The sequence below is a fragment of the Protopterus annectens genome, chromosome 5.part1 (genome assembly GCF_019279795.1).
Source record: "Protopterus annectens isolate FY-2018-M chromosome 5.part1, PAN1.0, whole genome shotgun sequence".
NCBI lineage: Eukaryota > Metazoa > Chordata > Ceratodontiformes > Protopteridae > Protopterus > Protopterus annectens.
In genome coordinates this window covers 631,049,617-631,072,875 of record NC_056736.1, presented here as the reverse complement: position 1 = coordinate 631,072,875, position 23,259 = coordinate 631,049,617, and positions in this window count along the sequence as shown.

The window sequence follows — 23,259 nt, the reverse complement described above, 5'->3', positions numbered from 1 at the left end:
GAACCACATTTTTCCGCCTCGTTGCCCTTTGGGGTACGGTCTAGTTGGAGCGGAAAAACAGACCCCGACAGCCGACAGGGTCTTTCCCTCTTGCTCACACCGAGTCAGAGTCTCCTTCACCTTGGGCCCAAAGAGTGTGGCACCATCAAAGGGGGCATTGGCAAAGGAAAACTTGAAGGCTTCCGCAAAGGAGCACAGCCGCATCCAGGATTGTCTTCGTAGAGCAATCGCTGAAGCTGCAGCTCTACTCGATCCCTCGGCCGCATACAAGATGAGCCTCATGGATGAGTTTACTATGGAGGTAAGGGTGTTAAGTTGTGCTGTTACCTTATCTGAAACAGCAGCATCTGTGTTAAACTGGAGGGTATCTCTCAGCTCCTTGATGATATCCCTCTGCAGACGTGTGAAATGTGTCAAATAGTTTAGCGAACGGATGGAAAAAGTCACTGAACTAAAAATGCGCTTCCCGTATCTGTCCATTGTCCTAGAATCCTTATTAGGAGGATGAACAGATGAGGAAGACTCACACATCTCCTTTTTCGTGGCTGCCGCCACCACCATAGCATCGACCGGAACTCCCTTGGTAAGATAAGTCTTGTCCTGGGGGGCGGTGATAAATTTGTTTGGTTTTCGAGGGACTGGTTCCACTGTGTCCGGTGTCTCCCACACCCTTCGAGCAATCAATTCCATTAATTCATCGAAGGGCGGAGTCACCCAGGAGGTAGAAGGTTGAGGCCCCAAAAGCCTTCAGCAGCACCAACTCATCCTCAGTTGGGGCTAGGGACTGCCAATTACCCCTCTGTTTTAAGATCTCCAGGATGTCCGCAAATGACACATCCTCAAAGGGGGATCTTGGGGACCCCTCTGCCTCATCCAAGTCGGTGTCAGACGTTAGAGATTCCTGCGGGGAATCTATGTGCCTCCTCTTGCACAATCTTTTCCTTGGGACCTCATCAGAGGGGGCTTCCAGTGAGGCCTCCGAGGAACAGGGGAAGCCCTCTGGGGGTGGCTGAGGCAATGGGGCTCTACGCTTTGAATGGGTCATGGGGGCAGAAACAGAAAGCGGCCCTTTAGGGGAAGGAGAAGACTCCTCCGATGAAGTGGTTGTCTGTGCAGACAATACCTTCCTCATAAGATCAAAAGCCCCTGAACCCTGGGCTGAGGACTCCCCCGGTTCCGAAGAACATGGGAGCGTCCCAGACACGGGGACCGTGGGCCCCGACCCTGAGGACGGAGCCGAGACAATCTGTGCCGATGCCCTGAGAGGGAGAGTCAGCACCGAAAGGTTGGTACGACTCTCGGTCCCGGAACCGAGGAGAGACCGTCGGCTCCACGACTCACCTACAGGTTCCAAAGGAGTCTAAGTCAATGGTGTTGATCGTGCAATGGACGGTTTCGGCACCGAGGGCTCCACTATCATCGGCTCATCCTCTCCTGGCTCCGAAAACTGGATGCGTCTCGAAGGAGAACCTGTTGGAGACATGGGGAGGCCTTCTAGTTTCAACACCAATTGGGAGGAAACTGCAATCAACTTGGAAAGGGCCGTGTTTTCCATGAGTTTCTGCATGACACAATCCACATCTGTCTCGCATAACAGTCTGGAAGACCGGGTTGAAGGAGCCGAAGATGGCACCGACCGAAGAATAGACGGTGGCGGCAGCTCCGACACCGGTTCCAAGACCTGGGGCTCAGCGAAAGATAAACGTTCGACGCTCGGCCCCGAGGTCTGTGGAACCGGCGAGCGAACCTTCGAAGATGAACTCGGAGCCGATGACATGGGCTCCGACATCTTCGACCCCTTCGAGGACTTAGAAGCCTGGTCTGATTTGTCTAAAGCCTCCTGAAAGGCAGGCTTGAGCAACCCTCTAACTATAAGCTTCCTGCGTCTATCTGTCATGACCCTCCCGCTAAAGGAATGACATATAGAGCAATCCTCTTGCAGGTGGAGAGGGCCAAGACAGTAAACGCAGGAAGCGTGGTTGTCAGTGATAGACATTTTCTGCCCACACTGACATCTTTTAAAGCCGGATTTGGCTTTCTCCGACATGACTGGTAGAAGTAAATGACACTCTACTAGGTATAATTTGACAAAAAAAAGCTACCAATGAATAACTAACTTCTATATATGTATATATATATATATATATATATATATATATATATAAAGTGTATATCTATATAAGGTGTAGAAAGAACACTCAAGAAACCACACCAAGAGAAAAAAAGGTAGGCCGCAAAAGGAGCCTTTAAGAATAATATTGTACAAGATTATATTAATAACACACACACACACTTCCTATACTATAACTAACTTTAGAAACTTTTTAACAAGAAAGAAAAGTAGCATGTCCTTCAAGGTATCATCTGCAGTCATAACAAATGGGTTGTTCTGTCGTCAGGCAGCCCTTCGGTCAGCCAGATTCCAAAGTCTGGGTCCGGCTTCGGCTGATGTCGCACTTCACCCGACGTCATCTCTGCTGGTCTTCGGGTATAAAGGCATCAGCCGACGCCATTTTCCTCAGTCTTTCTTGCCGCGTGGCGCCCGAAGCAGAAGCTGTTCGCAAGTGCCGGTCGGTCAGATCCAGAGATTACTACTACCGAATACTAGTTGCAAGACTTCTAAAAAGCTAAGTACCCCGTTGGGGACTCTTTCTTGCCTCAGCCGATGTCAGAAAAAGTCAATAACTGTTTAACTTGTGGGAAACAAATACCTCGTAAAGATTTCCACTCTTACTGTCTGCCTTGCTTAGGCCCAGACCACGAGGTAGCAGCCTGTTGGACCTGTGCTTCCTTCAGCCGACGAACGCTTAGGCGTCGGTCGGAGTTTGCTGAACAGTTTTTCGGCTCAGATTTTGCGTACATTATGCCGTCGGATCCTCCGACTTCCCAAATTGTTAAACGCAAAGAAAAAGACCGACACTCGCGGTCCGCGGTTTCGGCCGAAACCACGGTTAAGCAAGCTGCGAGTGTCTCTGTTTCGTCCGAAACCGAGAATACCGGTCAATCTTCAGCCGAATCCATGACTACTACTGAGGCTCCTGCTACCTTAGTTGAATCGGCCTCAGAAGTTTTGCCTACTACTGTGGTTCCTAGTGATTTATCAGACACCATCCCTTTGGATGTCTCTACCCCAGCACGTGGTGCTGCTAGGCCTCCTGCAGCCATGTCTATTAAGGCCTTTGCCAGGGCCAAAGCAGCCAAAACTGTTAAATCAGTGCCTGTTAAGCCCCCTCACACAGGCCCACTTCTAGTTCACAAATGCTTACTCTGGCAGAGGATTTAATATCCTTAATTAGGGATCCCAATCTCACCCAGACAGGGCCTCTCAGCCACCAGAAAAGAGATCTAGAGCAGAGCCCCCCAGTGTCCTCTGATGATTCTGCGGATGACTCAGACATTACAGACCAGCCAGAGGCTCCTTTGTCTACATATGAAGATTCCGATGCTGAAGAATCCATTCCATCTGCCTCTCCGCCAGAGGAATTTTCCTTTGGGGAAACCTTACATGCCATGAGAGAACAATTCCAATGGCAGGGACAAGATTTCTCAGATTCAAGAAAAAGGCTTAGGACATTTCTGCACTTACCACAACATAGGCCCTTAGCTATACCTCCAGTACTGCCTGTTGTGGATGATGCATTTAATGATGTTTGCACTGCTCCTGATACTTTACCTCCAGCCCCTGCCAAACCAGATATATTTTACAGGGTGCCAGACACTCATCACCACCTATACAAGGCCCCACTTGCAGATCCTGAGACTATATCCCAGGGGCCTAAGGCAGTAGCCTCGACCTCAGCAAAAAACCCTACTCCTTCTGAAAGGGAATCCAGGTCCTTAGAGAGATGGGGGAAAAAAGTTTACACCTCTGCTACTCTCTCAGCTAGAGCTTTAAACTGTCAGTTTCATATGATCCAATACCAAGAGTTTATGCTTGATCAGTTAACTAAGAAGCTGTCCTCTGATGACTCCTTAGATAAGAAATATGTTTTAGAAATGGTGAATAACATCCAACAGGTTAGTAACCATTCTTTAAAATGTGGCTATGATGCACTGGAGGCTTCATTTAGATCAGCCATGACTGGCACAGTGATAAGAAGACATGCATGGTTGAAAGAACAGGTCTTGCCGGATCATGTTAAAGCAAAGCTGTTAGATGCTCCTGTAGATAAGGCCAGTCTATTTGGTACACCTGCTCAGCAAGTAATGAAGAAAATGGAAGAAAAGGCAAAATCTGTACAAACAGTTAAGGATTTCTTACAGGTTCAGCCCCCAAGGTTTAGCAGGAACTGGCCTGCCAAAAATTGGTCCTTTCCAGACTCCTCAAAATCTCAAAGAGGCAGGAATAGACGCTCTAGAGGCAGAAATCAATCCAGAGGAGGTGCCTACAGAGGACGACAGTGGCAAGGCAATAACCGAGGCACAGACACAACCACTGCCACTACAACAGGACAATCACAGTGACTTGGCTCTAACACCGCCTACCAGGGAGCAAATAGCAGCACCTTTAGGCGGAAAGTTAGCCTTATTTTCGAAAAATTGGCACTGTATCACAAAAGACAAGTGGATTTTGCAAACCATAGACCAAGGCTACAGGTTCCACTTCCACACCTTACCAGTAAAAAGAGGAATGCCAAACCTACCTCCAAATCAAAAAACAGAAGCTCTAAAGCAGATAGCAGAATTAACAAAGATGAGAGCTGTGGAAAGAGTACCAATAACAGAACAGGGCAAAGGAATTCTACTCCAGACTCTTCCTAGTACCAAGAAAAGAGAAAAGTTGGAGACCTATTCTCGACCTGTCCGTCTTAAACACATACATCATTGTCCCAAAATTCAAAATGCTGACCCTACAGCAACTTCTTCCCATGCTGGGCAAGGAGTGTTGGCTGGTAACTCTAGATCTCAAGGAGGCATACCTGCACGTCCCCATACGACCAAATTGCAGAAGATACCTCAGATTTCTTGCAGGATCAGAGCATTATCAATTCTCAGCATTGCCCTTTGGCTTATCTACTGCGCCCAGAGTATTTACAAAATGCCTGGCATCAGTAATCGCTCACTGCAGGCTACAGGGAATACAAATTTATCCATACCTGGACGACTGCCTGTTACAAGCGGACAACAAAAGCAAGCTGACAACAGATCTACAAAGTGTCATTTGCTTACTACAAGCCCTGGGATACACAGTCAATTTACAAAAGTCAAGACTGATACCATCCCAAACAAGAACATTCTTGGGTGCGGATTTGGACACAGTAAAACAAATGGCATTCCTAACTGCAGAAAAACGAAAACAACTCCCTCTTTACTTCTTGGCATTAACAAAGCAGAACAAACTAACAGCAATAAAAGTACTGCAGGCCTTGGGCTTCATGGCATCATGCATAATCTTGGTCCCACATGCCAGACTGCATATGAGAAAGCTACAGTGGTACCTAAAGAATTTATGGTCTCAACACAGGCACAGCTTAGAAACCGAAATCCCACTAATCCCATGCCTGAAACAGGAGTTCCTATGGTGGGCTCAAACATGCCAGTCAAACCCAGGCTTACCCTTCCACAACTTTCAAGCAAGCCAAACCATCACAACGGACGCCTCAGACCTAGGCTGGGGGGCGCACATGTTGGACAAATGCATACAAGGATTGTGGACTCAAGACCAGCTGCACCTGCACATAAACCAAAAAGAAATGCTGGCAGTAAAACTAGCAATACAGAAATTCAGACCATTCCTCAAAGAAGGCCATTTAATGATAAGGACAGACAACACCACAGTCATGTGGTACATCAACAAACAAGGAGGCACTCATTCATACCCCCTATGCAGAATGACTCTGGACCTTTGGAATATGGCTCTGAGCTACAACATCCAGTTACCGGCAATGTTTGTGCCGGGAAAAGAAAACACCCTAGCAGACATGATGTTCTTCATCTCACATTGCTGCAGTCCTTACTTATGGGGTAGTCCGCTGTCCTCGGTCGGCCCGAATACCAAAGTATTAGGCTGACGTCGGTCATGGGCGCACAGCCCTGACATCAGAGCGTCAGGGTATAAAAGCGCATGACCGACGTCATATCCCCAGTCTTTTTTGCCACATGGTCCGATGCAGAAGCAGCGTTGCAAGTGCCGTTCGGCTTTCTGAAATTTTTCGTTTTCGGAGTTTCAGACATACCAAGTTGGGCTAAGTACCCCGTTGGGGAGCATTTTTGTTTTTTCTTGCCTCAGTTATTTACCGGATGTCAGAAAAAGTGAATAATTGTATTTCTTGTGGGAAGCAGATACCGCATAGGGATTACCACTCGCTTTGTATCCCTTGCTTGGGACCGGAGCACGACGTAGTTGGGTGTCGGTTTTGTGCTAGGTTTAATAAGCGCACTATTAAGAGAAGGCTAGATTGCGCTAGGTTAGTCTTTGGCAAGCGGTGTAATTATAATATGCCGGATCCTCCGCGTCCGCTTCCGAAGAAGCGTAAAGACAAATCTGTAAAGCCTAGGCAGGATGATTCGTCCATTTCGGACGCCGGTCCTTTAGAGACTGCAGTGGAACAGGTGGATCCGGCTGAAGTTTCTGTTGAGTCTCAGGGGGAAACCTTGATTTTACAGGATGTGGCCTCACAGGAGTCAGGTCAGGCTGAAGGGGCCTCTCAGGTTACTTTTCTCCCTTCTTTGCCTAAGGGGGTTAGGCCTTCTGCTACTGTTTCTAGGGCTCCTTCTAAGGACAGGTCTGTTTTGCCTTCTTCTGGAGTTAGTTCTGGTTCTTCAGGGTCTGTACCTAAGAAGCATATGCTTAAAATGGCAGAAGATTTGATAACTTTAATTAGAGGTTCCATGCCCCCTCCTGATAAGAGGCCCAGGGTAGAGCCAGAGTTGGAAATTTTGGAGCAGGCCTCAGATGATTCTGAGTCTTCTGCTGAAGATATTCAAGATTTTCCTCCTTATTCGGATTCCGATGCAGAGGATTCTACTCCTTCTGCTTCCCCTCCAGAGGATTTTTCATTTTCAGAAACCTTACATTCTATGAGGGAACATTTTAAGTGGGAAGGACAGGATTACTCTGATTCCAGAAAGAGGCTTAGAGAGTTCTTGTTTTTACCACAGCATAGACCCTTGGCTATTCCTCCTGTTTTGGATGTTGTTCAGGATGTTTTTTCGGAGGCCTCATTTAATCCAGATTCTATGCCTCCTGCACCAGTTAAACCGGACAGGTATTATAGGGTACCTGAGGCTCATAAATACCTATATAAGAGTCCTAGGGCGGACCCAGAAACTATTAGTCAGGGACCTAAGGGTGTTAGGGCTTCTGTTGTAAAGAATCCGGTTCCTCTAGATAAGGAAGCTAGAGCTTTGGACAGATTGGGTAAGAAGGTGTACACCTCTTCTACTTTAGCAATGAGGGCTTTAAATTGCTAGTTTCATATGTTGAAATATCAGAATTTCCTCCTTTCTCAGCTAAAATCTAAAGTGGATGCTTTGGCAGAGGGCATAGAGTGTAAAGAATTGCAAGATTTGGTGCATGTTTCTGAACAGGTGGGGAAACATTCTTTGCAGTGTGGTTTTGATGCTTTGCAGGCTTCTTCTAGAGTGGCTGCCACTGGTTCAGTTCTTCGTAGGCATGCCTGGCTTAAGGATCAGAATTTATCTGAGCATGTTAAGTCTAGAATTCTGGATGCCCTTTACAGTCCGAAGTTTTGTTTGGTCCTCCTGTGGAGTCTGTTTTGAAGAAAATGGAGGACAAGGCTAAGTCTATGCAGACTGTTAAAGATTTTTTACAGGTTCAACCTCCTAAGTTTAGTAGAAATTGGCCTGCTAAGGGGTGGACGTACCCTTCTTCTGATTTCCAGTCTAGGGGTAGATCTAGGCGTGGTAGGGGCAGGGCTCAGAGTACCTTTAGGCCTAGAACATGGAGTTCGCCTGTTCAATCTGCTGGTGAGGGTAGGGGCCAGTCCTTTCGTAAACAGGCCCAATGACCTGCATTTTCAGCTGCCAGATTCTTCTTGCCTGGCAGCTCCTTTGGGAGGAAAGCTAGCTCTCTTCAAGCAAAATTGGTTTTTAATCACCCAAGACAAATGGGTGTTAGACATTATAAACAAAGGTTACAAGTTTTATTTCCATACATTGCCTCCTTTCAAAGGTATGCCAGACATTCCTCCTCGGCAAAGGATGGAGGCTCACAAACAGATTTCATTACTTCTTCACATGGGAGCTATACAGCCAGTACCTCCTTCAGAAGTGGGTCTAGGGTTTTATTCCCGCCTGTTTCTAGTGCCAAAGAAAGGAAACACGTGGAGACCGATTTTGGATTTATCTCTCCTCAACACTTATTTGGACATTCCAAAGTTCAAAATGTTGACATTACAACAGCTTTTGCCTCTGCTGGGAAAAGAACACTGGATGGTAACTCTGGATCTAAAAGAGGCTTATCTTCATGTTCCTATCAGGCCCAGTTGCAGGAAGTACCTGCGTTTTCGAACTGGAAATTTACATTATCAGTTCTCTGCATTGCCCTTTGGCTTATCTACTGCGCCCAGAGTGTTCACAAAGGTTCTGGCTCCAGTGATAGCCTTTTTCAGGATGGAAGGAATACAAATTTATCCTTACTTGGACGATTGCCTGATTATTGCACAAGACAAGGACGAGCTTCTTCAGCATCTACAGTATGTGATGGTAGTGTTAAGATGCCTAGGGTATTCTGTGAACGAAACAAAGTCCAGTCTAGTACCCTCTCAGGACATGTGCTTTCTGGGTGTGAGACTGAATACAGCTTCCCAGATGGCCTTTTTGACCCCGGACAAACAGAAAAGTCTTTCACTTTATTTCCATCAAATGTCTCTACAGTCCAGGCTGACTGCAAGGACAGTCCTTCAAGCCTTGGGGTTCATGGCATCTTGTATTCTGGTGCTTCCCAATGCCAAATTGCATATGAGGAAGCTTCAGTGGTATCTCAAAAATCTATGGACACAACACTGCCAGGATCTAGACACTGTCATTCAGATAATACCTTGCATTCAGAAGGAATTTTTGTGGTGGGCTCAGGAATGTCACCTAAACAAGGGACTCTCTGTGACCCGACCAGAGGCGAGTCAGATAATAACGACGGATGCCTCGGACAAGGCTTGGGGAGCACACCTCAATGGAAAATGGGTGCAAGACACGTGGCCTGCCAGACTTCAACATTTGCATATCAACTTGAAGGAGATGTTAGCAGTACAATTTGCATTGATGGCTTTCAAGGATTTACTTCACCCAGGGCAGGTGTTGATTCTAACAGACAACACAACTGTCATGTGGTACATCAACAAGCAAGGGGAACTCATTCGTACCCTCTTTGCAGACAAGCGATGATTTTGTGGGAGACAGCTCTCAGTTACAACCTCAATCTTCAGGCAAGATTTCTACCAGGAGCACAGAACTCCTTAGCAGATGTATTGAGCAGACAAATAGTGGATCCTCACGAGTGGAAATTGGATCCTCAGGTATTTCAAAAGTTGACAGTGTCATGGGGAACTCCAGACATAGATCTGTTCGCTTCTCCACTAAATTACCAGTTGCCAAAGTTTTGCACAGAAAGGTTTCATCCCACAGCTTGGAAGGTGGACGCTCTGTCATTCGGTTGGAACAATCTTCATGTATATGCCTTTCCACCTCTACCTCTTCTGCCCAAGGTTCTCTTGAAGGCCAGACAAGACAAGCCATCCATGATCCTGATAGCACCGGATTGGCCTCGACAACACTGGTACCCATTACTGAGGAGTTTGGTCCGAGAGCCTCCATGGCCTCTGCCTTTGATTCCACACCTTTTGTCTCAGGAGGGCAATCACTTTCTCAATGTCAGAATTCAGTCTCTGCATCTAACAGCCTGGCATATTCTGTTGTAGATTCTGGAGGTTCTCAGTTTCCACAACAAGTTTTGGATGTTATTTTGGAGGCCAGGAGGCCTAGTACAAGGAAAGTTTATGCTGATAAATGGAGGAGATTTTTTTATTTGGAGCAAGGGGAAGGATTTTGATGTTTCCAAGCCTAATTTGAGTGCTTCCTTACAATATCTTACTGAGTTACTAGACAAAGGTTTGTCCTTCTCCTCCATAAAGGTTCATGCTGCAGCCATTTCGGCTAACTATGACTGTGACCCTCCTTTATTCTCTCATCTTTTGTTTAAGCAGTTTCTCAGAGGGGCAAAGAACATAAGACCCCCACGTAGAGCTCCTACTCCTGCTTGGGATCTCAATTTTGTGTTGGAAAAGCTTACTCTACAACCTTTTGAGCCTGCAGCTACTGCCGAGTTAAAGTATTTGTCATGGAAAACTGCTTTTTTGTTGGCCATTACTTCTGCAAGAAGGGTTTCTGAATTACAGGCCCTTATGGCAGTGGAGCCTTTCTTGATTTTTCATAAGGATAGGGTATCTTTGCGTACTAATCCTTCCTTTATGCCTAAAGTGGTTTCTAGTGTGGCCTTAAACCAAACTATTCATTTGCCTACTTTTTATGCAAATCCTCAAAATAAAGGGGAGAAGATTTTGCATACTTTGGATATTCACAGGCAGTTGCGTTATTATTTGAGCAGAACCAAGGAGTTCAGACAGTCTCAGCAGTTGTTTGTTTCTTTTGCTTTGGGTTCACAGGGTAGACCTGTTTCAAAACAAACTATTTCTAAATGGATTGGGTTTTGTATTTCTTTTTGTTATTCACATCATGGTAAGGAGATTCCGACTGGAATCAAACCTCATTCCACTAGAGCTGCTGCAACTTCTACTGCCTTTCTAAGGGGGGTAGCTACAAAGGATATTTTGGAAGCAGCCACTTGGAGTTCAGTACATACTTTTTCTAGACATTACCACCTTCCTCTTTATTCTAAGTCTAGGGCTGGATTTGCCACTGCAATATTACAGGGCATTTTAGCAGCCCCTAATGCTTTATGATTTTGCCAACCTCCCTTTCCCGTTGCTTTGGGATTCTACCCATAAGTAAGGACTGCAGCAATGTGAGATGAAGAACATAGTACAGTTTTGTACCTACCATAAATGTAGATGTTCGAAGATCCACATTGCTGCAGTCCAATTTTCCCTCCCTCCTTCCCCTCTGTAGCTTAGCTTGGTTATGTGGTTTGGGTGATGGTTGTAGTTGGGCATATCTTTTGGGAAGGTACTCTGTTTTTTGGCTGTGGCCTTTCTTTTAGGGCCTTCTGACATCTGGGGCAAGAAAAGACTGAGGATATGACGTGGGTCATGCGCTTTTATACCCTGACGCTCTGATGTCAGGGCTGTGCGCCCATGACCGACGTCAGCCTAATACTTTGGTATTCGGGCCGACCGAGGACAGCGGACTACCCCATAAGTAAGGACTGCAGCAATGTGGATCTTCGAACATCTACATTTATGGTAGGTACAAAACTGTACTTTAAGCAGAACCACCTCGGATGCTCACGAATGGATGCTACACCCGGACATCTTCAAGGCCATCACAAAGAAATGGGGAATGCCACAAATAGACCTATTCGCATCCCCACTCAATCACCAGCTCAAAAAATTCTGCACAAGGACATGCCACCCACTCGCATGGAAGGTGGACTCTCTATCCTTCAGTTGGAAAGGCCTGACAGCATATGCATTTCCACCTCTTCCTTTGATGCACAAGGTACTACTGAAAATCAAAGAGGAACGTCCAAGGATAATCCTGATAGCTCCGAATTGGCCAAGACAACACTGGTACCCATTGCTGAGGAGCATATCTCGGGGGAGAATGTGGTCAATACCCCTGATGCCTTTGATGTTAACTCAGAACAACTACAACATCATGCACCCAAACCTAAGAACATTGCAACTGACTGCCTGGAACATCACATAGCAGCAACTAACCCAGACCTATCCCAAAGGGTTAAAGACATTATCCTTGAAGCCCGCAGACCTTCAACAAGAAGGAACTATGCAGGAAAATGGAAAAGGTTTGTCATTTGGAGTACTGAAAGAGGAAAAGATGTGTCGAACATAGATATTGCTAACATCCTGGAGTACTTGGCAGAGCTTCTACATATAGGCCTGTCTTATTCCTCCATCAAGATACATGCATCAGCTATTTCAGCAGAATACAGCTTCGATCCACCTGTCTTTTCGCATCCTCTACTCAGGCAGTTCCTCAGAGGGATCAAGAATGTAAAACCTCCTAGGAAACCACCATTACCAGCATGGGACTTGAACTTTGTGCTAGAAAAATTGACACGCCCTCCATTTGAAACAGCAGATCTTCAACACCTATCATGGAAAACTGCTTTCCTACTGGCAATTACTTCAGCAAGGAGGGTTTCGGAACTACAGGCCTTAATGGCAGTACAACCCTTCCTAATCTTCCATCAAGATAGGGTCTCCATGAGAACTAATCCTACATTTATGCCTAAGTGGTATCCAGAGTGTCTTTAAACCAGGCAATCCACCTACCTACCTTCTTTCCCAATCCACAGAACAGGGGGGAAAGACTGCTGCATACCTTGGATGTACATAGACAGTTACGCTACTACCTGGACAGAACCAAAGGTAACAGAAAAACTGACCAGCTTTTATTAGCCTATGCAACAGGAAGGGAAGGAAAAGCAATTTCCAAACAGACAATCTCCAAATGGATAGGAAATTGCATAAGATTCTGTTACTCCTACCATGGAAAACCAATTCCACAGAACATAAGACCTCATTCTACAAGGGCTACAGCCACTACCACAGCTTTCTTACGAGGAGTGGCAACCAAGGACATTATTGAGGCGGCTACTTGGACCTCCGTGCATACATTTGCCAAGCATTATAATTTACCTCTATACTCTAGATCCCGAGCAGGGTTTGCCACTGCTGTACTGCAGGGGATCCTAACTACACCATAATTTTTCTTCCTCCACCCCTAGTTGGCTATGGTATTCTACCCATTTGTTATGACTGCAGATGCTACCTTGAAGGACATAGTACAGTTTTGTACCTACCATAAATGTAGATGTCCGAACAGGATAGCATCTGCAGTCAGGATTACCCACCCTCCTTCCCCTCTGTGGTACTCCTAGGGTATTTACCCTCCTATTAGCTAGCTGGGGGGGGAGTCTCTTATGGTGTATTTGTTTGTATATATGTACATACATGCTTATTTTTTGTGTTTGCCTTCTACTTTTTTGGAAACATTGGCATTTATCCAAAATTTAGCTTTCCAAGAAGGCAACTGGCATCTGGGGCAAGAAACACTGAGGAAAATGGCGTCGGCTGATGCCTTTATACCCGAAGACCAGCAGAGATGATGTCGGGTGAAGTGCGACATCAGCCGAAGCCGGACCCAGACTTTGGAATCCGGCCGACCGAAGGGCTGCCTGACGACAGGACAACCCATTTGTTATGACTGCAGATGCTATCCTGTTCGGACATCTACATTTATGGTAGGTACAAAACTGTACTTTATCTGAAATATAGCAAAAAATTAGCAAATTCTCCTCTGGTCCGAGCTCTCCTCGATCTGATCTGTTGCAGCAGCAAACTAGATCTGAGTAATGGCAGGGAGGATTGTGGGATATAGTCTGCTCTCGAGCTTCTCTGAGATGCAGAGCTTTGCAATGTGGCCGACTCGGAGCCGAGGAATCGGCTCCGAATCCATGTGTAAGAACAAAGGCGAGATGAACACTCCACATGGAACGTTATGGTAAGGACATAACTTTTTTTTTCCCCCTTTCTACTCTTCCATAAGGACAGGTTATCTCTGAGGACTAACCCATACTTTGTCGAAAGTGGTTAATGAACTTTCTCTCTCAACCAGTCCATTGAACTTCCCGTCTTCTTCCCCACCCCACAAAACTGCAGTGAGAGGATCCTACGTTCCTTGGATGTTCACAGACAACTGAGTTTCTACCTGGACAAGATAAACCCTTCAGGAAATCTGAGCAGCTCTTCATTAATTTCCGTCCCAGGGCACTGGGTCCCCCTGCTTCCAAGCAGACCATATCATCTTGGATCTCCCAAACCATCTCCTTTTGTTACACTAACCATGTAAGGACTCGCCTCCCTTGTAAGGGCCCACTCTACTAGAGTCATGGCTTCTTCCAAGGCTTCCTTCAAAGGTAGGAGTAACAGTCCCATTCTTGAAGCAGCCACCTGGTCTACCATTCATTCCTTCAGCAAACATTGCAAACTGGATTTTGACTCCAGATCCAGAACTGTTTTTGCCAGAGCCATTCTCCATGGCTTCATTGAAAGCTCCTGTACTCCTGCCTCCTCCTTTCCCTCTTGAGCTTTGGCACTCTCCCTCAAGTGAAAAATACTGCAGCAGGTGAATAGAACATAGAAAAGTTATGTAAAATCGTACCTTAATTATAGATGTCCTTCTCTTTACTGCTGCAGTATTCTATCCCTCTCACCTTCCCCACTGGACTCTTGTCTATCCTGGATGCACACAACACTTAATCCTTAGCTTTTCCTCCTGGGGCATTCAGTTCTGAGGATGGTACATGCGTATGTCTATTTTATGGCCTGTGTATGACTGCAGCTTATGCCAGATGTACCCTACAGTAGTGAAAGCCTTTTGTGTGCTGGCCAACGTCAGGGAGCTATCTGGTGGGGATATCCTCAAGTGAGGAATACTGCAGCAGTGAAGAGAAGGGATGTCTATAGTTATGGTAAGATTTTACACTTTTCTTTCGCTACCTTTTAGGGTTCATGGCATCCACCATCCCAATGTTGCCTCTGGCCAAACTTCACTTGAAAGTTCAGTGGTACCTGAAGTCTGTTTGGATCCAACACGTGTACCCACTGGACTTTGTTGTCCCTCTTCTTCCTTGTCTGAAGAGGAAACTTCATTGGTGGATTCAGCAAATTTCCCTGAGCCCAGGTCTTCCTCTGCATCCTCCTCCTCCTCCTAATTCAGGAAATATTCACAGATGCCTCAGACGTGGGTTGGGGTCAGCCTTTGCATCCTAGAAGGTTCAAGGCCTTTGGTACCCTTCTCAAAGGAATATGCAGATAAACAAAATAAATGAGAGCCCTGCTGTTGTCTCCACAGACCTTTTCACTCTTTTTTTCATCCAGGCCTTGTAAAACTGTTTACAGACAACACCGCATTTCTTTGATATGTAACCAAATAGAGGGGGGAGGTCATACCCTCAGTGCAGGCTAGCCCTCATGGCAGGGGAACTGGCTACTCAGTACCAGGTCACCCTTCAATCAGAATATAGTGGCAGACACTCTTAAGCAGGTCCATGACTCAGTCGCATGAATGGATGCTTCACAGGGATGTGTTTCTGGATTTTGTCCACTGGTGGACATACCTCTCAGTCTCTTAGAGCAAGAAATCTGGACAAAGTGGTAAATAAAATGGGACAAAGACTCAAAAAAATAGGGACAAATTTTAAATATTGCTCTTACAAATTTAGAAAGTTAACAGAATAACAGGATGTTCATCGTGTTACACTGCTGCAGTCATCACACTTGGGTTATCTGCCGTCAGGCAGTCCCGCAGTCAGCCTGAGTTCCAAAGTCTTGGTCCGGCGTCGGTTGCTGTCACTTCTTCCCTGACGTCAGTACAACAGGGGTATAAAAGAGGCAGCCAACGCCATTTTCTTCAGTCTTTCTTGCCGCACGGTGCCTGAAGCAGAAGCAGTTCGCAAGTGCTGGTCAGCAGACTCCTGAGATTTTCGTAATTGAATTTCAGACCGAAGTCTTCAGTAAAGCTAAGTACCCCCGTTGGGTAACCTTTTCTTGCCTCAGTCCGATTCAGAAAAAGTTAATTGCATTTATTCTGGGAAGCAAATACCTCATAAGGATTTTCATTCTTATTGTATCCCTTGCCTAGGCCCAGAGCACGACGTCACAGGTTGTCGGTTTTGTGCTAGGTTTAACAAACGAACTATTAAACGTCGGTTTTATTTCGCCCGACATTATTTTGGTAGAAAATTTAACTATACCATGCCGTCGGAGCAACCGATGACTGGGATGCATAAAAAGGGCAAAGATAAGGATAGGCAGCCAAGACCCAAACCAGACACCAAGGCCACTGCTAGGCCAGTCGCTGGTTCTCCGGTTTTCAGTGAGGCGCCTACGCAGCCCCTGAAGACCGCTGATTTAGAACTCCAGCCTGCATCCAACTCCCAAGCGGAGATTGCAGGGCCTCCAGAGCCTTTATCTTTAGGCCCTTCCGACTCTAGCTGATGGGGATTCCGGTGCAGTTGAAAGCCCATCAGTTGCTGAAGGTGCCTTCAGACCGACTACACTTACTATTAAATCCTTTGCAAAACTGAAAACTCCATTAAAAGTAAGGAAGCCTGTACAGCAGTCTCCAGTGCAAGGCCCCATGCCTAAGAAGCATGCTTAAGATGGCCAGAGACTTAATTACCCTAATCAGGGGTTCTCATCCCCCACCTGACAAAAGGCCTAGACAGGAGGAGGACTACGCTTCCTCTGACCAGGTTTCCATTACAAAGTTAAAAAAGAAAAGCCAGCACTAAACTCCTGGAATCGGGCAATCTTCATTTAATGTCCAAATTCAAGACAGCAACATAACATAACCGTACACCAACATGGTTGTACCGGTTTCGGTAAATCCTTCATCAGCAACCAAACATGATGTACAAAATAAAGACAAAAACTAACTTCCTGTCTTGCAACTTATATAAACTTCATATAGGAAGCATGGAGCGCCCTCTAGTGCATCAGTAAAATAGTGCACTAGTTCAAAAATACATGAAATGTGTTACAAATGAACCCAGTTGTCCCAATTATATAATGAGTATATAAACCCAAATATAGCAACAAAAATATAACAACAACTATATGAATTGGATGCCTCAAAAATGATCATTCAAGCCAGGGGAAAATTGAGCCCCTATGTTAGTTGTTTTCAAACATATTTGCATTCTTATGCCATGTATTGCCATCATTACTATTAATATGGACAGGTTATGAACTGTGTATGTCTTTCAGATATGTTACATGTCTGCTCTTCTGATCTGTATTTAGGCCTCAGTTTATTTTTTATAAACCCTCTCCTCCTCCCACATAACACAAATACTTGCGAGAGATGCAGCTATTTAGCCAAACTGGAGGCTGAGCTCTCTCAACTCAGGAATGGCAAGACCAGACAGGAGGAGAAGGCAACTACACACACCACAAAACCAGACTCACATAATGCTACCACACCACTGAATCAAACACATAAACACACAAAGACATACTCGGAGGCTTTGAGTAAAAATTTACCTAAACAGCAGAGGCCTCCAAAGCAGACACCCAAACAACTGCTACCTCAAGACACCCCACAAGCAACACATAAACCACAAAAGCAGTGTGCAAAGCAGTCACAGCCCTTAAAGCCAAATACAACACCAAACATACTTGTCATAGGTGACTCCATAGTCAGACACACTGACGTCCCACTCACCAGGCTGAACAAGGAGAGGGTCACAGTAAGCTGCCTATCGGGCTAGAATCCGCCACATAACACAAGCACTCGGGTCACTCCACGGCAAGTACAAATATGACACAGTCATTGTCCATGCTGGTGTGAACGACCTGAGACGCACCTCCCTGGACTACATGAAAAGAGACATAGAGGAGCTCTCTGATTATGTAGCCCAGGCAGGTATGACCCTAACCCTGAGCAGTATCCTTCCTTCACCAAGAATGATGCCACAATATAGAGACAAGATGATCAGCTTTAACAATTGGCTTAATGTCTGGTGTCATTCAAAGGGGATCCAGTGTCTGTCTGCCTGGGATGACATGCTTGACAAGCCACGCTGCTTCAAGGGCGGCTTGCACCTGTCACCCTGGGATTCGGATATTGGCTAAGGCTCTTGCCACCCCTATAGTGCCTTTTTTAGGCAAGGCTCAAATTCTAAACCTACCACCCTAGAAAACATAAATGGGAAGAAACTGAGGGTAATGCTGCTCAATGCCAGAAGTCTAAATCTCAAAATGCATGCACTCGAGGCCCTTCTCAGTATGGAGAACATCGATGTCTGTGCTGTAACTGAAACCTGGTTCAAGGCTCCTGAGAGCACCCCGGCACTATTAGGTTTTACCTCATATCATGCATTCCGCCCCAAAACCCGGACCACACCACAAAAGGAGGGTGTATCCATATTCATAAAGGATACCCACACCTCCAGGTTGGTGGCAACATAAGCTTGGAAACCATCCAGGTGCAACTAACCATAGGCAAAACTGCTCTACAAATTGTAGCATGCTACAGGCCACCCTCTCAAACTCAGGAACACCACACAGCCTTCCTGAAGACACTGGGGGGTATAAATGTACCTCCAAACACCATCATATTGGGTGACTTCAACTACCCGAATATAGACTGGGAACATTACTCAAGCCCTAACTTTCTAGCCCAACGGTTCCTGGAGTTCATAAATTCAAATGCCATGGAACAGCTAGTCACTGTTCCCACGAGAGGAGAAAATGTACTAGATCTCATTATCACAAACATGGGGACAAAATGCTCTACACCGGAAGTATATCCCTCATTGGTGAGATCTGATCATAAACTAATCTCACTGGAAATCCACATCGGGCCCCCACCCCAAACAAAAAAGACCACAGTGAAGAACTTCTCTAAAGCAAACTTCACACTACTCAAGACTGGTGTGGTATCCTTCAAGGCCCCTGAGACAGTGGAAACCACAACCCAAGCTGCGGAAGCCCTTACAAATGCCTTCTATGAACACCTCCAGGACTGCATGGATCAGGCAATCCCAAATAAAACCAAGACTCTTTCCACAAAGGGCAAACTTCCAGTCTGGTGGACCCCAGCCATTAACAAACTTTACAATAAGAGGAGAAAGCTATTACATGATAGAACAAAATCCATAAAAGGGAAGTCACCCTGATCATTATTAGTAAAAAATATGAGCACTCATAAAATCAACTAAGGCCAATTTTGAGAGAAAAATTGCCATGGATTCAAAGGACAATCATAAGGCCTTTTTCAGCTATGTTAAGAACCTGGGTGGAAACTCCCAGATATGCTCAGAATTAGTCCAAAATGATACAAAAATCACTGAACCCACAGACATTGTCAACATACTGGCAGACAGGTTCAGTGCAAACTTCACCCCCCTCTCCCCCCCTAAAGGAGAGATAACTATCCCAGCGGAGTGTAGCCTTCCAGACATCTCAAATGCGCAGGTGAAAGCTGCTCTCTAAAGCTAAAAACACAGCATCAATGGGACGGGATGGTGTCCCCGGCTGTGTGCTACATGAGCTAAATGAGGAATTAAACCCGCACATAAGGCAGCTGTTTAATCTCAGCCTTACCTCAGGATACGTGCCCAAGGAGTGGCGTACGGCAACTGTGGTCCCACTCCACAAAGGTGGTGCCTCTACGGACCCTGGTAATTACCGCCCCATAAGCATAACAAGTCTAGTCTGCAAAGCTATGGAGAGGATCATAATGGAGCTCATAAACAAAGATATAGGGGACTTGCAGACATTGGACCCGACCCAGTTTGGCTTCAAGGGAAGATCATGCCTTTTGAACTTGGTCGACTTCTTCGAAACAGTCACCAAGGCCATTGATGAGGGAAAGGCAGTCCATACAGCCTACCTTGACCTTGCAAAGGCTTTCGACACAATACCCCACTCTGGTATTGTAAAAAAACTTACCAGCTTAAATGTAAACCCATATGTCATAAGATGGGTTGCAAACTGGCTTAAGGACAGAACCCACAGGGTTAGAGTTGCTGGCACTATGTCAGACTCCAAGCCGGTCACAAGTGGTGTCCCACAGGGCTCGGTCCTTGGCCCCCTATTGTTCGGCATCTACTTCTCAGAAGTACAGGCCAACATGGGAGGTCTTTGGCTGACAAAGTTTGCAGGCGACTGCAAACTGGGCCATAGTGGAAAGTGCATCGGACACGGATATCCTTCAGAAGGGACTCACGGAAACAGATAGCTGGTGCCAGAGCCATGGCCTGAAGTTAAATGCCAAAAATGTATAGTCATACCCTTCGGGAAAAACAAGGTAACCCCAAGCTACCATATAGGTGGCAATCCACTAAGCACAGAAGAGGTTATCAGGGACCTGGGGACCCAGGTTGACAGTGGCCTTTCTTTGACACTCACGTTGCTAAAGTGGTTAGAAAGACCTTCTACATTGCCCACCTGATCATGAAGGGATTCACATCCAGATCTAGTGAGGTCATTGTTCCCCTGTACTCTTCACTTATCAGACCAATGATCGAGTACAATGCCCCATTCGGGATGTATCTCGCCCGACATCTGCAGCAATTGGAGAGACCCCAAAAGTTTCTCACCAAAAGGATAAAGGGACTCCAAAATCTGTCATATGCTGCCAGATTGAAGAAACTCCAGCTCTATTCAGTCGCATACCGTCTGCTCAGAGGTGACATGTGCCTGACATACAAGGCCATGTCCAACCCGGAATTAATGGACATGCTCCACCTCAAAAAAATCCAAATCCACCAAAACCACTAGAGCAAGCGACTTAAACCTTAGCATGGATATAAATAGGACGTGCTGGAGGGATAGATTTATCACTCAGAGACTCCCTATGCTGTGGAATAGAGTCCCGGTCCATGTGAGGCAGAGCACCTCGCTGGCTCTGTTCAAGAGAAATCTTGACCTGTGGATGGGAGATCGTAGGTTTACCCCGGGAATCATCTCTGTGTCACTGCTGGACAGAGGCACAACAAACTAATGGGTACAGTATTTTTTCATATAAGGGGTGGCGTAAGCCACAAAAATTTGGGCTAGGCTTATAAATGCCTTGGGGCAGATAGCCTAGTATAAACCTATGAACCTATAAGTGTTGTTGTGGGCCAAATTTTTGGTTAGTTTCATTTGGTTTACTTCCAAAAGCTGGCCTCTATAACAGTTTTTTACAGGTTGAATAGCTTATTATATGTCAAGTTGGTGGGCTTTTGAGTTTACATGTACTTTGATATGCATTTTATATGCATTATTTTCCTTCTCTGTAATTGGTAGTGTGGATTTAGTGGGCTACAAGGGTGGAAGTCTTTTGCCCCCCCCCCTTTTTTTTTGTCTCCGGGCTTTTTTGTAGGTTTAGAATTTTTTTCTTTTTTCTTTTTTGATGGTATATGTTATGTGATATACCATACCTTGGGGGGTTATTTCTGCAGGGTTTATTTCGTCCATCCAAAAAAATTTTTTGGTTTTAAAAAATTTTTTTGGTTTATTATTAGCAGATTTGGACAATTTTTTATTTCATTATTCCGGACACCAAGACAGCCCTTCTGAACATATTTAATTTATTTAAATTTCTTTGTTTTTTTGCTTTTTCACCACTGGCCAAGGGCACTCGTGTTTTTTATATTTGGGATTCAATATGTGTATGTATATATGGCCCCTTTTTGATTACGTAGTGTGAGCTTTTTGTAGGCTCAATTCAGGCTTTTTTTATAAGCTTGTTGGCTATAATGGTATTCTATTGGGGCCTTAAGTTTTGATATTTTTGATATCTGTGATTATATATGGTTCCCTTGTGGTTTTTGAAGTATAATAATAAGGTGGCCATATGGTTTCACATTTGTTACATATATCTTTGTATTTGATACTGAATTTGTGTTCATTTTTGGCCAGGGATGGAATTAGCAAATTTAATTAAAGGTTTGGCTTCAGACTCTGAGGATCTGGGTATTTTTGGCCTAGCTTCGGGTTCAGGGGGATGTTGTTCCGGGTGTCCGGAACCTTATTCAGGATTGCAATTTAGCTTTTGCTAAATTGACCAAGGACCTCATTTCTCTTCGTAAAAATGTTTGGCATTTAAAATTATATCTGAAGTAGGGATTTCATTTGTCAGCAACCTGTGGGTCTTGGATCCGATATCGGATCCGAGCCGGCAACTTGTTTCAAGCTAATGGATCCGAGCTCCTAGCTCCTCCCCTCACCCATAATCCCCTGCTAACCCTCCATGACCCCAGATCTAGTTTGCCGCGCTTGTGGATAGCTGGATTCTTGTGAGCTTGACTAGTAATTGGCAGTTAAGTTCAGTTTTTCTGTCAACTTTCTTCTTTTTTCACCAAAATATTAAGTGTGTAAGTGTTAGGTTCCCTATAGACTTAAAATATTTTTCTTTTAAGTAGTTTTTTCCCTCCCTTCGCTGGTCGTTAGTGAGTGTGTGTGTGTGTTGTGTTTTGGGGCCTGTGTGTTGTGTGTGTAACATTACTTTTCTTTTGAGTATGGCTGAGGCCCCAAAAGCCATTTTTTCTAAATGTACCGAGTGTGGCCATAAGCTCTCCCCGGCTGATGGCCACACTCGGTGCATTCAGTGCCTTGGGGTTGAACACCTCACCTCAGGCTGTACCATTTGTGCAGCGTTCAACCCCAGGGCACTGAAAGAGCGGAGGTCGAAGCTGGTCTTAGTGGGACTTTTACCCCCAGACTCAGCTCCAGCCTCCGCTGCTCCCGTGGCTCCACCACAGGCTGTGGTTGCTGCCATTCCTGCCCCCCTTCAGCCGGGATTCAAACTCCCGCTAAAGCGCCGGAGGACAGGGAGGCCAGGAGGGAGAAGCACCACAAGTGGTGGGCCGAGACCTCTGTTTCGGCCCCGCCAGCTAAGCGGGCTTCTCCCTCCACTGCTTCTAGGTCTCCTCCTCCTCGGCTCCGATCCCCTTGTTTCTCCCCAGGGCCCAAGGAGGAGGAGGCCCGATCTCCATCGAGGTCATCGAGGCGGCATTCCAGGCCTTCCTCGGTGACCTCTTCGAGATCGACTTTCAGTATGTCCGATGCAGACTTGGACTGGATGATGCGAAGGTTCATCCAGGCCCAGCTGCAGATGGGAGTGCTCTTGCCTCCCCCCCCCTCTTTGGGGGGGAGCTCGACACCTTTTTTCCATCCTATTGCTCCTTCTCCGACCCGCTATCTGGGTTCGGAGCGTTCGGAGCCGAGCAGCATTGGAGCCAGGGGTGGGTCGGCGCCGACAGTACTTGGTACTTCGGATCCGACCCTGCCCTCGAGCCTGTCGGATCCGACCTCTTGGAGCCGTGGCCCGAGCTTCTGATCTGAGGGATTCAGTGTGCCTTCGGCTCCGTCCAGGTCGGCGCGCACTGGTCCTTCGGATCCAATGGTTTCGGCGCCGGTTCCGGTCCTTTCATCGGATCCGAGTGGGAGCCGACTCTCGGAGCCCAGAGAGAGTGGTTCCCCCTTGGCTTTCGATGTTGTGGAGAGAGCTCTGTTGAGAGCATCCGGACCCCCAGTCCTTGTCTCGGCTCCTCCCTGCACTCCCTCTCTGCTGGGCCAGGCTTCCATCACCCGGCCAAAGGGA